This window comes from Triticum urartu, chromosome 5, assembly GCF_003073215.2.
Source record: "Triticum urartu cultivar G1812 chromosome 5, Tu2.1, whole genome shotgun sequence".
In the NCBI taxonomy this organism is placed as follows: domain Eukaryota; kingdom Viridiplantae; phylum Streptophyta; class Magnoliopsida; order Poales; family Poaceae; genus Triticum; species Triticum urartu.
Genome location: NC_053026.1, coordinates 308,954,557 through 308,964,720, shown reverse-complemented (window position 1 = coordinate 308,964,720; position 10,164 = coordinate 308,954,557).

Here is a 10,164-nt window from a genome sequence, read left to right as displayed (position 1 = left end):
CCACGCCAAGGAAAGTCCCATCCGGACATGGGACGAAGTCTTCAATCTTGTATCTTCATAGTCCTGGAGTACGGCTGAAGGTATAGTCCGGCTACCCGAACACCCCCTAATCCAGGACTCCCTCACCGGCCTTGACACTTATCTTGATACTTTGGAACGCAAGAACAGAAAACTTATTGAGATGGCCTGAACGATGCTCGATGAATACAAGACTCCAAGAAAGTTCTGGCCTGAAGCCATTGATACTGCATGTCATATCATCACCCGTGTTTATCTTCACAAGCTTCTGAACAAAACATCCTATGAGCTCCTCACTGGTAAGAAGCCAAATGTCAGTTACTTCAGAGTATTTGGTGCCAGGTGCTGGATCAAGGATCCACATCACACTTCAAAATTTTCACCGAAAGCACATGAAGGTTTTATGCTTGGATACGGAAAGGATTTGCACTCCTACAGAGTCTTCAACCTCTTTCACTATAAAGTGGTTGAAACCGTGGATGTGTGGTTCGATGAGACTAACGGCTCGCAAAGAGAGCACCTGCCAAATGTGCTAGATGAAGTACCATCCAGTGAATCCATCAAGCTTATGGGAACTGGAGAAATCATACCATCTGAAGCACAGCCTGAAGAGGAACTCATCATCTCTGCACCTGATCAACCTGAAGACAATGCTCAGCCTAAAGACAATCCTTCTAATGATGACAATGATCAGCAAGAGCAAAATCTTCGTCCAGCTCATCCTCGTGTTGCAAATGAAGTACAGATTGAGAGAATAATTGATAGCATCAATGCACCTGGTCCAATCACTCATTCAAGGGCAACACAACTAGCAAATTTCTGTGGACACTTCACATTCGTCTCAATATCTGAACCCAAGAAAGTTGATGAAGCCTTCACGGAACCTGAATGGATTCAAGCTATGCAAGAAGAGCTTCAACAATTTGAGTTGAATAAGGTATGGGAACTGGTCAAGCATCCTGATCCTCGTAAGCACAATATCATAGGCACTAAATGGATATATCGCAACAAGCAAGATGAGCATGGTCAAGTTGTCAGAAACAAAGCTCATCTCGTTGCTCAAGGATACACTCAAGTTGAAGGAAATGACTTCGATGAAACATTTGCTCCTGTGGCTAGGCTTGAAGCTATACGCATACTGCTAGCCTATGCAAATCATCATAACATCATTCTGTATCAAATGGATGTGAAGAGTGCTTTTCTCAATGGCAAGATTGAAGAATAAGTGTATGTTGCACAACCGCCTGGCTTTGAAGATCCAAAACATCCTGACAAGGTGTATAAGTTCAACAAGGCACTGTATGGTCTCAAACAAGCCCCTCGTGCTTGGTATGACACACTCAAAGACTTCCTGAAGAGCAAAGGCTTCAAACGCGGTTCCCTAGATCCCACACTCTTCACGAAGACATATGATGGTGAACTATTTGTGTGCCAAATATATGTGGATGACATTATCTTCGGATGCACGAATCAGAAATACAGTGATGAGTTTGGATACATGATGCAAGAGCATATCAGATGTCCATGATGGGAGAGTTGAAGTTCTTCCTTGGTCTTCAAATACGACAGCAACGCAACGATATCTTCATATCTCACGAGAAATACCTCAAAGATTTCCTGAAGAAGTTTGGAATGCAAGACTGCAAAGGTTACACGACGCCAATGCCAGCTAAACACCATCTTGGTCCCGACGACAATGGTAAAGAGTTCGATCAAAAGGTATACCGCTCCATGATTGGTTCTTTGCTTTATTTATGTGCATCTAGGCCAGATATCATGCTTAGTGTTTGCATGTGTGCCCGATTCCAAGCGGCACCAAAGGAATCGCATCACTTAGCTGTGAAGCGAATTCTTCGATATTTGGCTCACACCCCAACACTAGGATTGTGGTATCCAAAGGGCTCAGAGTTTGATCTAGTTGGATCCTCAGATGCTGATTATGCTGGTGACAAGGTGGATCGCAAGTCTACATCAGGCACATGTCACTTTCTGGGACGATCACTTGTATGTTAGTCTTCAAAGAAGCAGAATTGTGTATCTCTCTCCACTGCTGAATCTGAATACATTGCTGCTGGATCTTGCTGCGGTCAGCTTCTATGGATGAAGCAAACACTCAAAGACTATGGCATTCATCTGAAGCAAGTGCCACTCTACTGCGACAACGAAAGCGCCATCAAGATTGCTAACAACCCAGTTCAGCACTCGAAGACAAAGCACATTGAAATTCGTCATCACTTTCTCAGAGATCATGTCATGAAGGAAGATATTGATATCATACACGTCAACACCGAAGAGCAACTAGCGGATATCTTCACAAAGCCCTTGGATGAGAAAAGGTTTTGCAAGTTACGGTGTGAGCTAAATATCTTGGAATCCTCAAATGTCCTATGATCAGGCACACATCCTAACACTTATGCATGTTGATGACTTAGATGTGCAACACACGAAGTAAAGTATGTCTTCAATCAATGAAGACTTACATTCTGAGTGTGAATACATTAACGTGGAATTTGACTTCGGAGCGCCACGATAATTGTGCGTCGTGTCTGGGTCTAATACTTCCTATACGGTGGGTAACGCCACCACCAAATTCTTCCCTTAGAAGTGTTTTTCCCATGGCGTTACATTTGCAAAGTCTTCGCATTTTGTTTGTCTTCAATATTAACATGGCCTCATGTTTATCTTCAATGTACTGATTTAGTTTCTGTCCTCTACAACATTCACTTATAGCTATGTCTTCACGTTGAATCTTTTGAACTAAGTGAATGTGATCGGACCCTAACCATTCTATGCTCCTGTCTCAAGTCTATCTATCCAAATCATATGCATTCTATTGAAACTGTCGAATGTCTTCGCTGTGTCCTTGTCAGCAGGAGATACAGAGACAAACATTAAATCCGTTTTTAAATGCTCAATCCTTTTGCCTGAAACCTAGAAAAATGGGAACGACCACCCGACAATCCAGGCATGCGTGGGAACATGGAACAACCTCCAATGTGTTGCATGAACGCCACGTGTCCTTCAGATGTGAACCGCCAGGGGCACCTGCGTAATAACGTTGTGTCGTCCCTGTCTCTATAAATACACGCCTCACCGATGCCATCCTCACGCCGGCCGCGGACATCGTCTTCTCCGCCGTCGCTGTAGGTGTCCTCCGCCGCCAAGTTAGGGCATGGAAGATCGAACTGCTCGGCCTCCTCTCCCACTCCGTCGAGCAGTTCCTCGTGTGGTAAATAAAACCTCCCTTTTACAGTCTTTTTGATCTGATAGATTCAGCCTTTTCAACCACAAGTGGTTTCTATTCCCACAAGTTGGATCTATCTCATTCTGCATCTCATAGCATGCCTAGTATGTTCACTTGTGCTTCACAAAGTAGTTAGATTCCTCACTTGTACTTATTCGTGGATTCATACAAATCTGGAACCAACTCTCTACATATGAGTGAATGTCTTCGCACTATGAGGTCAATGTCTTCTAAACTGATTTATCTTCAAAATCTTCTGAGAATGCATATGACCTCTTCCCCTTCCCTCGCACCTTTAATGCTGTCACAGGTACATGTCCGTGGGAGAATCCCTTGGTTCTCATAGTCTGCATTCATTTGCAGAGTTCTTACAGCATCATATAAATTCTCCTGAAGCCAGTTCTTGTCTGACCAGTAGATGGAAGACTTTGACAATGTTGAAGCCTTTCAGTCTAAACTTCATGGCAACAGAGAAATCTACAAGGAAGGGTGGCAGACAGTGCCGTGGAAACACCTCAAGAGATTTGCCTCCTGACCTCTATGAGTTGTACAAGGTAGATCCAGAGGAGGACTACAATCAGCGGAAAACCCGAATCCAATGGATTCGATGATATTGGGCACAACAATGGTACAAGTACAGGTTCGTGACCCAGGAATATGCTGAGAAGAATGCCATCAAGCGACCCTGGGGAGACATCTTGTACAAAAACCTTCAACCCAGGTCCAGAGCTGAAGCCATTGAACAAGGCTTCTATCCTTGCATGGTCCGTGGACCACAGCCTGCAGATGCAGACCCATCTTCATTGCTATGGTGTCGTGACGACAATCTGTTCAAGCGCAACTTCCAGTTTGCCAAGAACTCGGCCAAAGAAAACAAGAAGTCATGGGGATTAGACTTCAATCCAGGCCCCTCTGCTCCTCGTGCCGATGGCACACGCGAAGCTGAACCCAATCTTGTTGGGCCCTTCTACAACCTAGAAGGCCTCATCAGTCATATTATGGTTCAAGGGACAGCCGTGGATGAACCTGCAGACGACGCTGATTCTGACGAAGCGCCTGCACCACCGAAGCCAAAGAAGCTGAAGAAACCTAAAGCTTCGAAGCCTTCCCCTGCACCAAAGGTCTCACGGGCGAAGCCTTTGGCCACTGCACCTCCTGAAGCCAATGTGCAGTCTGAAGATCTCTCACGCATCTCCGAGTCTGCCAAAGTGAAGAAGCCCATGCAACCCACTGGTCAAGCACTGACCCCTGCTGCTGTTTTGCGAAACGAAAATGACGCCATTGATCTGTCCAGTGACGACGATCTTGGCGATGACGCTCTTGAGCAGTTGATCAAGAGCAAGCAAGAGGCGGAAATCTTCAATGATATTCCTCTCTTTGATGTGGAAATCTTAAACAAGTTCATTGATGAGTGGTTTGACAGCCCAAATGTCAGCTTTGATGATCTTCAGCTTCCCATTGGCCTTAGCGTCGCTGAAAGTGCAACTATCCCTAGGTGGTTTTGGTAATTCCTAACAACATATAGCTCACTGAGCTAACATTATTCCAAGATTAATATTTCATGAAAAGCTCAATGAATGGCATGGCATGGATGAGGAAAGTGGACCCCTCAAAATACTAAGGACAAAAAGATTGGCTCAAGCTCAAAGCTCAAGACTCTACATTTTATATTTTAGTGATCCAAGATCACATTGAGTCTATAGGAAAAGCCAATACTATCAAGGAGGGATGAGGTGTTTCTTGATGAGGTTCTTGCTTCATAGTGCTTAGTGATATGCTCCAAAACCCTCAACTACCTTCCCACATCCACATATGACCTAAACCAAAAGTCAAACTCGGCCCCACCGATTCTTTCTATCCGGCGCCACCGAGTTCAGATGTCATAGCCACTGCCACAAACCCTAGGCAAACCGGTCTCACCGATAGGGATCTCGGTCACACCGAGATGGGGTTGTAATCTCTCTGTTTCCCTTCGTAACGTTTCGGTCCTACCGAGATGAGCGATTGGTCCCACCGAGATTGCAATGTAAACTCTCTGTTTCCCTTTTGTAACATTTCGGTCCCACCGAAATGAGCGATCGGTCCCACCGAGTTTACCTGACCAACTCTCTGGTTAGCTTATTACCAAAATCGGCTCCACCGAGTTAGTGTAATCGGTCACACCGAGATTACGTTATGCCCTAACCCTAACCATATCGGTCCTACCGAGTTGCATCTCAGTCCCATCGAAAATCCTAATGGTCACTAGGTTTGCTAAATCGGTCCCACTGAGTTTCTCAATTCGGTCTCACCGAGATTGATAAATTGTGTGTAATGGTTAGTTTTTGTGTGGAGGCTATATATACCCCTCCACCCACTCTTCATTCGTGGAGAGAGCCATCAGAACATACCTACACTTCCAGTGCACATTTTCTGAGAGAGAACCACCTACTCATGTGTTGAGGTCAGGATATTCCATTCTCACCATATGAATCTTGATCTCTAGCCTTCCCCAAGTTTCTTTCCACTCAAATCTTCTTTCCACCAAATCCATATCCTGTGAGAGAGAGTTGAATGTTGGGGAGACTATCATTTGAAGCACAAGAGCAAGGAGTTCATCATCAACACACCATTTGTTACTTCTTGGAGAGTGGTGTCTCCTAGATTGGTTGGGTGTTACTTGGGAGCCTCCGACAAAGATTGTGGAGTTGAACCAAGGAGTTTGTAAGGGCAAGGAGATCGCCTACTTCGGGAAGATCTACCGCTAGTGAGGCAAGTCCTTCGTGGGCGATGGCCATGATGGGATAGACAAGGTTGCTTCTTCATGGACCCTTCGTGGGTGGAGGCCTCCGTGAACTCACGCAACCGTTACCCTTCGTGGGTTGAAGTTTCCATCAACGTGGGTGTACGATAGCACCACCTATCGGAACCATGACAAAAACATCCGTGTCTCCAATTGCGTTTGAATTCTCCAAACCCTTTCCTTTATATTCTTGAAAGTTGCATGCGTTACTTTCCGCTGCTCATAGACTGTTTGCATGCTTGCTTGAATTGTGTTAAGATTGCTTGACTTGTGCTAAGATAGCTAAAATCTGCCAAAAACTAAAATTGGGAAAAGGATAGATTTTTAATTGGTCAAGTAGTCTAATCACCCCCTCTAAAAATACTTTCGACCCTACAAGTGGTATCAGAGCTTTGGTCTCCATTTACTTTGATTTTCATAGCTTTTGGAAGTCATATCCTTGGTTTCACAACCTAGGAGAGTATGGCGTCTAGCGAGGGAAATTACCACCGTAGAGGTCCTTACTTTGATGGCACTAATTTTGCTAGTTGGAAGCATAAGATGAAAATGCACATTCTTGGACATAGCCCCGCCATTTGTGCTATTGTCTGTGTTGTCTTGCAAGGTGAATTCTTTGATGGGAGAGAACCGAATTGTGAAGCCACCGCGGAAGAGTTGAAGATGCTGCAATACAATGCTCAAGCTTGTGATATCCTCTTCAACGGATTGTGCCCCGAAGAATTAAACAAAATCAGCCGTCTTGAGAATGCAAAGGAAATTTGGGATACTTTGATTGATATGCACAAAGGTACCGATTCCGTCAAGGAATCCAAGTTGGATGTGCTTCAAAGTCAACTTGACAAGCTCAAAATGAAGGATGGTGAAGGTGTCACTGAAATGTACTCTAGGCTTGCTCTTATCACAAATGAGATTGCCGGCTTAGGAAGTGAAGAGATGACCGACAAATTCATCATCAAGAAGATCCTAAGAGCCTTGGATGGAAAATACGATACCGTATGCACATTGATCCAAATGATGCCAAATTACAAAGATCTCAAGCCAACGGAAGTCATTGGAAGAATTGTTGCTCATGAGATGTCACTCAAGGATAAGGAGGAGCTCCATAACAAGTCAAGTGGTGCTTACAAAGCCTCATGTGAAGCTCCCACATCATCAAGTGAGAAACAAACCTTCAATGAAGAATTGAGCTTAATGGTGAAGAACTTCAACAAGTTCTACAATGATAGAAGCAAAGAGAGAAGTTCCAAGTCAAGGTCCTACAATGACAAAAGATCTTCTAGTCGAGAGCGAAACTGCTACAATTGTGGAAGACCCGGACACTATTCCAATGAGTGTACGGCACCCCACAAAAGAAGAGAAGATTCTCCCAAAATAAGAAGTAGAAGAGAAGAATCACCATCAAGGGAGAGAAGGAGTAGGGATGATCGATATGAACGAAGACCCTCTCGGAGAAGCAAGGATTCGGAAAGGAAGGACAAGTCATCAAGGAGCTACACAAAACGAAGACATCAAGCTCATGTTGGTGAATGGGTATCCGGCTCCGACTCTGACAATGACTCCGAGAGAAGCTATCACTCTGACTCCAAATATAATCAAGATGAAGGTGTTGCCAGTCTAGCACTTGTGTCAACCAACTCCTACGACATATTTGATTCACCAAATGAAGGAATTGGAAGATTCTTCATGGCCAAAGGTCCAAAGGTATCACACCCAAGTATGTTGATTTCAATAGTGATGAAGATGACTTGTTATGTGATGATGATTTACTTGTTGACAACTATAGTGATGAATACTATGATGAAACGAATGACAATGATAAGGAGAAGATTGAGTCTCTAACTAAAGAACTAAACAGTCTTAAGTTAGCTCATGAAACTATCTTAGGATATCATCGAGAACTTTTGAGGACTCATGAGAAATTACGTTTTGAAAAGCTCAACCTTGAGCAAGATCATGAGTTCTTAAAGGCAATCAATGATGATCTTCACAAGAAAAGTTCTTCTTACATTGCCAAGCGTTTACTCTTATCCACTTACATGCCTCAAGTCAAGTCTAGTAACAAGAACAAGAAAGATTCTTCCTCTAGTAGTAACAATAATCATGCTAAATCCAATGTTGTTGCTTCTAGTAGTTCTCTTGATCCCACTAATGATTCTCTTAGCCAAGTTACACTTGAGCAAGAAAATAGCTTATTGAAGGGAATCATAGAGAAAGGTGTTTACAAGAGCCTTGTCGGGACTAAGCAATTCGAGGAAATTATACGCAGGCAAGGAAGGCACCGGAAGAATCAAGGTGTTGGTTTTGAACGAAAGTTCAATGCCAATGGAGTTGAGTGGGAAGAAGATCAATACCCCAAGACCAAGTTTGTTCCTCAGCAAGAGAAGTATGATCCTACTTCTTTCGAAGGGACACAAGCTCAAGATGATCTTCCACCACAAGACCACAAGCAAAAAGGCAAGGACAAGCTTCAAGAGGAAATTGATGCATTTGAAGAAGCTCCTAAGGCCTTGGTCAAGTGGGTTCCCAAGAGTACATCAAGTTCCACTTCATCAAGTACAACTACAACTCCGAGGATTCCCATCAAGATGGTGTGGATCCCGAAGAAGAAGAACTAGAGAGTTCTTGAGGGTGACTCTGCCAACATACTTCACTCTTATCATTTTGGCAAGAACAAGTGCAATCAACTTCCACATCTTGCACTACTTCAAGGAGTCACAAGCCCTCTTGTTGGTAAGATAGGGGACAAGCTAACCTAAAGCTTTCATAGACATCATCTTGTGTGTGCATCACTCTATGTCTATGGATATCCTTGTTTGTTCCTTGTGGGACTAACCCGTGTAGGTATTGAAAGTGCAACTCACTCCAAAGGATAGCCCCGAATGATCTACATCAACTTAGAGCATCCACATCTTCAACACCTACATGAAGTCATCATCAACAAAACCCAAGGTTAGTTCATCCCTCTTAGGGGGGATCTCATATCTAGGGGGAGCTTTACTCTAACAATTGAGTTAAAGCAACTCTAATGGTGTGAAAACAACAATGCTTTATGTAAAAGTGGTAACCCCACTTGTGCTTAAACGATGAGTATGACCTATGATTAAATGGTCTCATTTGACTCCTAAGTCAATATACTCATATATAGATGACCTAGTCATCGCCAATTGCTTGATAGATGCTAGAATTGTTTGTGCATGCTTTGCCACATATTTCATTTGTCATTTTATTGTGTGAGCATGTTGGTTGCATAATTTATTCATTCGAGGACATCCACTTGTTGTTTTGATTGATTGGTTTCCTTTTTCTTTTGGCCAAGTGGATGGACAAGAATGCCTAAGAACCTTCTCTAGCTATCTATGTTTTTCTCGTCTCAAACTCTATTCATGCTACATCACAAAGTTTGATCAAGTCAGATTTGAACCACTCTGTGTGAGGAGCACTCGGAGTCCCCAATTCGTCATAGACTTAAACTTCCAAAACTTCTTTGTGCGTTTCGGTCTGACCGATTCACCCATTTCGGTCATACCGAGATCACTAAGTCGATCTAGGTTTTCAATCTCGGTGCAACTGATTCGAACTTTTCGGTCACACCGAGTTTTAGTAACTGCTTGCAGTTATGAATCTCGGTGCCACTGAGTTGTTCCACTCGGTCACACCGACAGGGTCAGGCTATATATACCCGCGGGCAAAATTTTGGAAATTTTCTCCGAACTCTTTCGCCCGCGCTTAGCCCGCTCTGCCTCCCTGGGTCTCCGGATTGTCCTCCTCGTCGCCAGTTGCCTCCTGCCGCTGGTCTCTGCCACCGTCAACGGGAATTATCCCCGCCGTTGGCGCCGTAGCAAGTTCATCACCGAACTAGGGTATGGACTTGAACTTTGTGCTGTTCTAACTCCGATTCCCTAGCACATTGCTTTGCCATGTATCTTGCCATGATTGAAACCATTCTATCCATCGAAAACACTCTGTAGTTTAGTCATGAATTGAAAATTTAGGGTTAGGTTTCCGCCGAAACCGTCTTGGACCGACCGAGTTGATGAAATCGGTTCCACCGATTTGGCTCAGGCCATTGCACATGTGATTCTCGGTCTGACCACGAATTGCAAATCGGTGTGACCGAGTT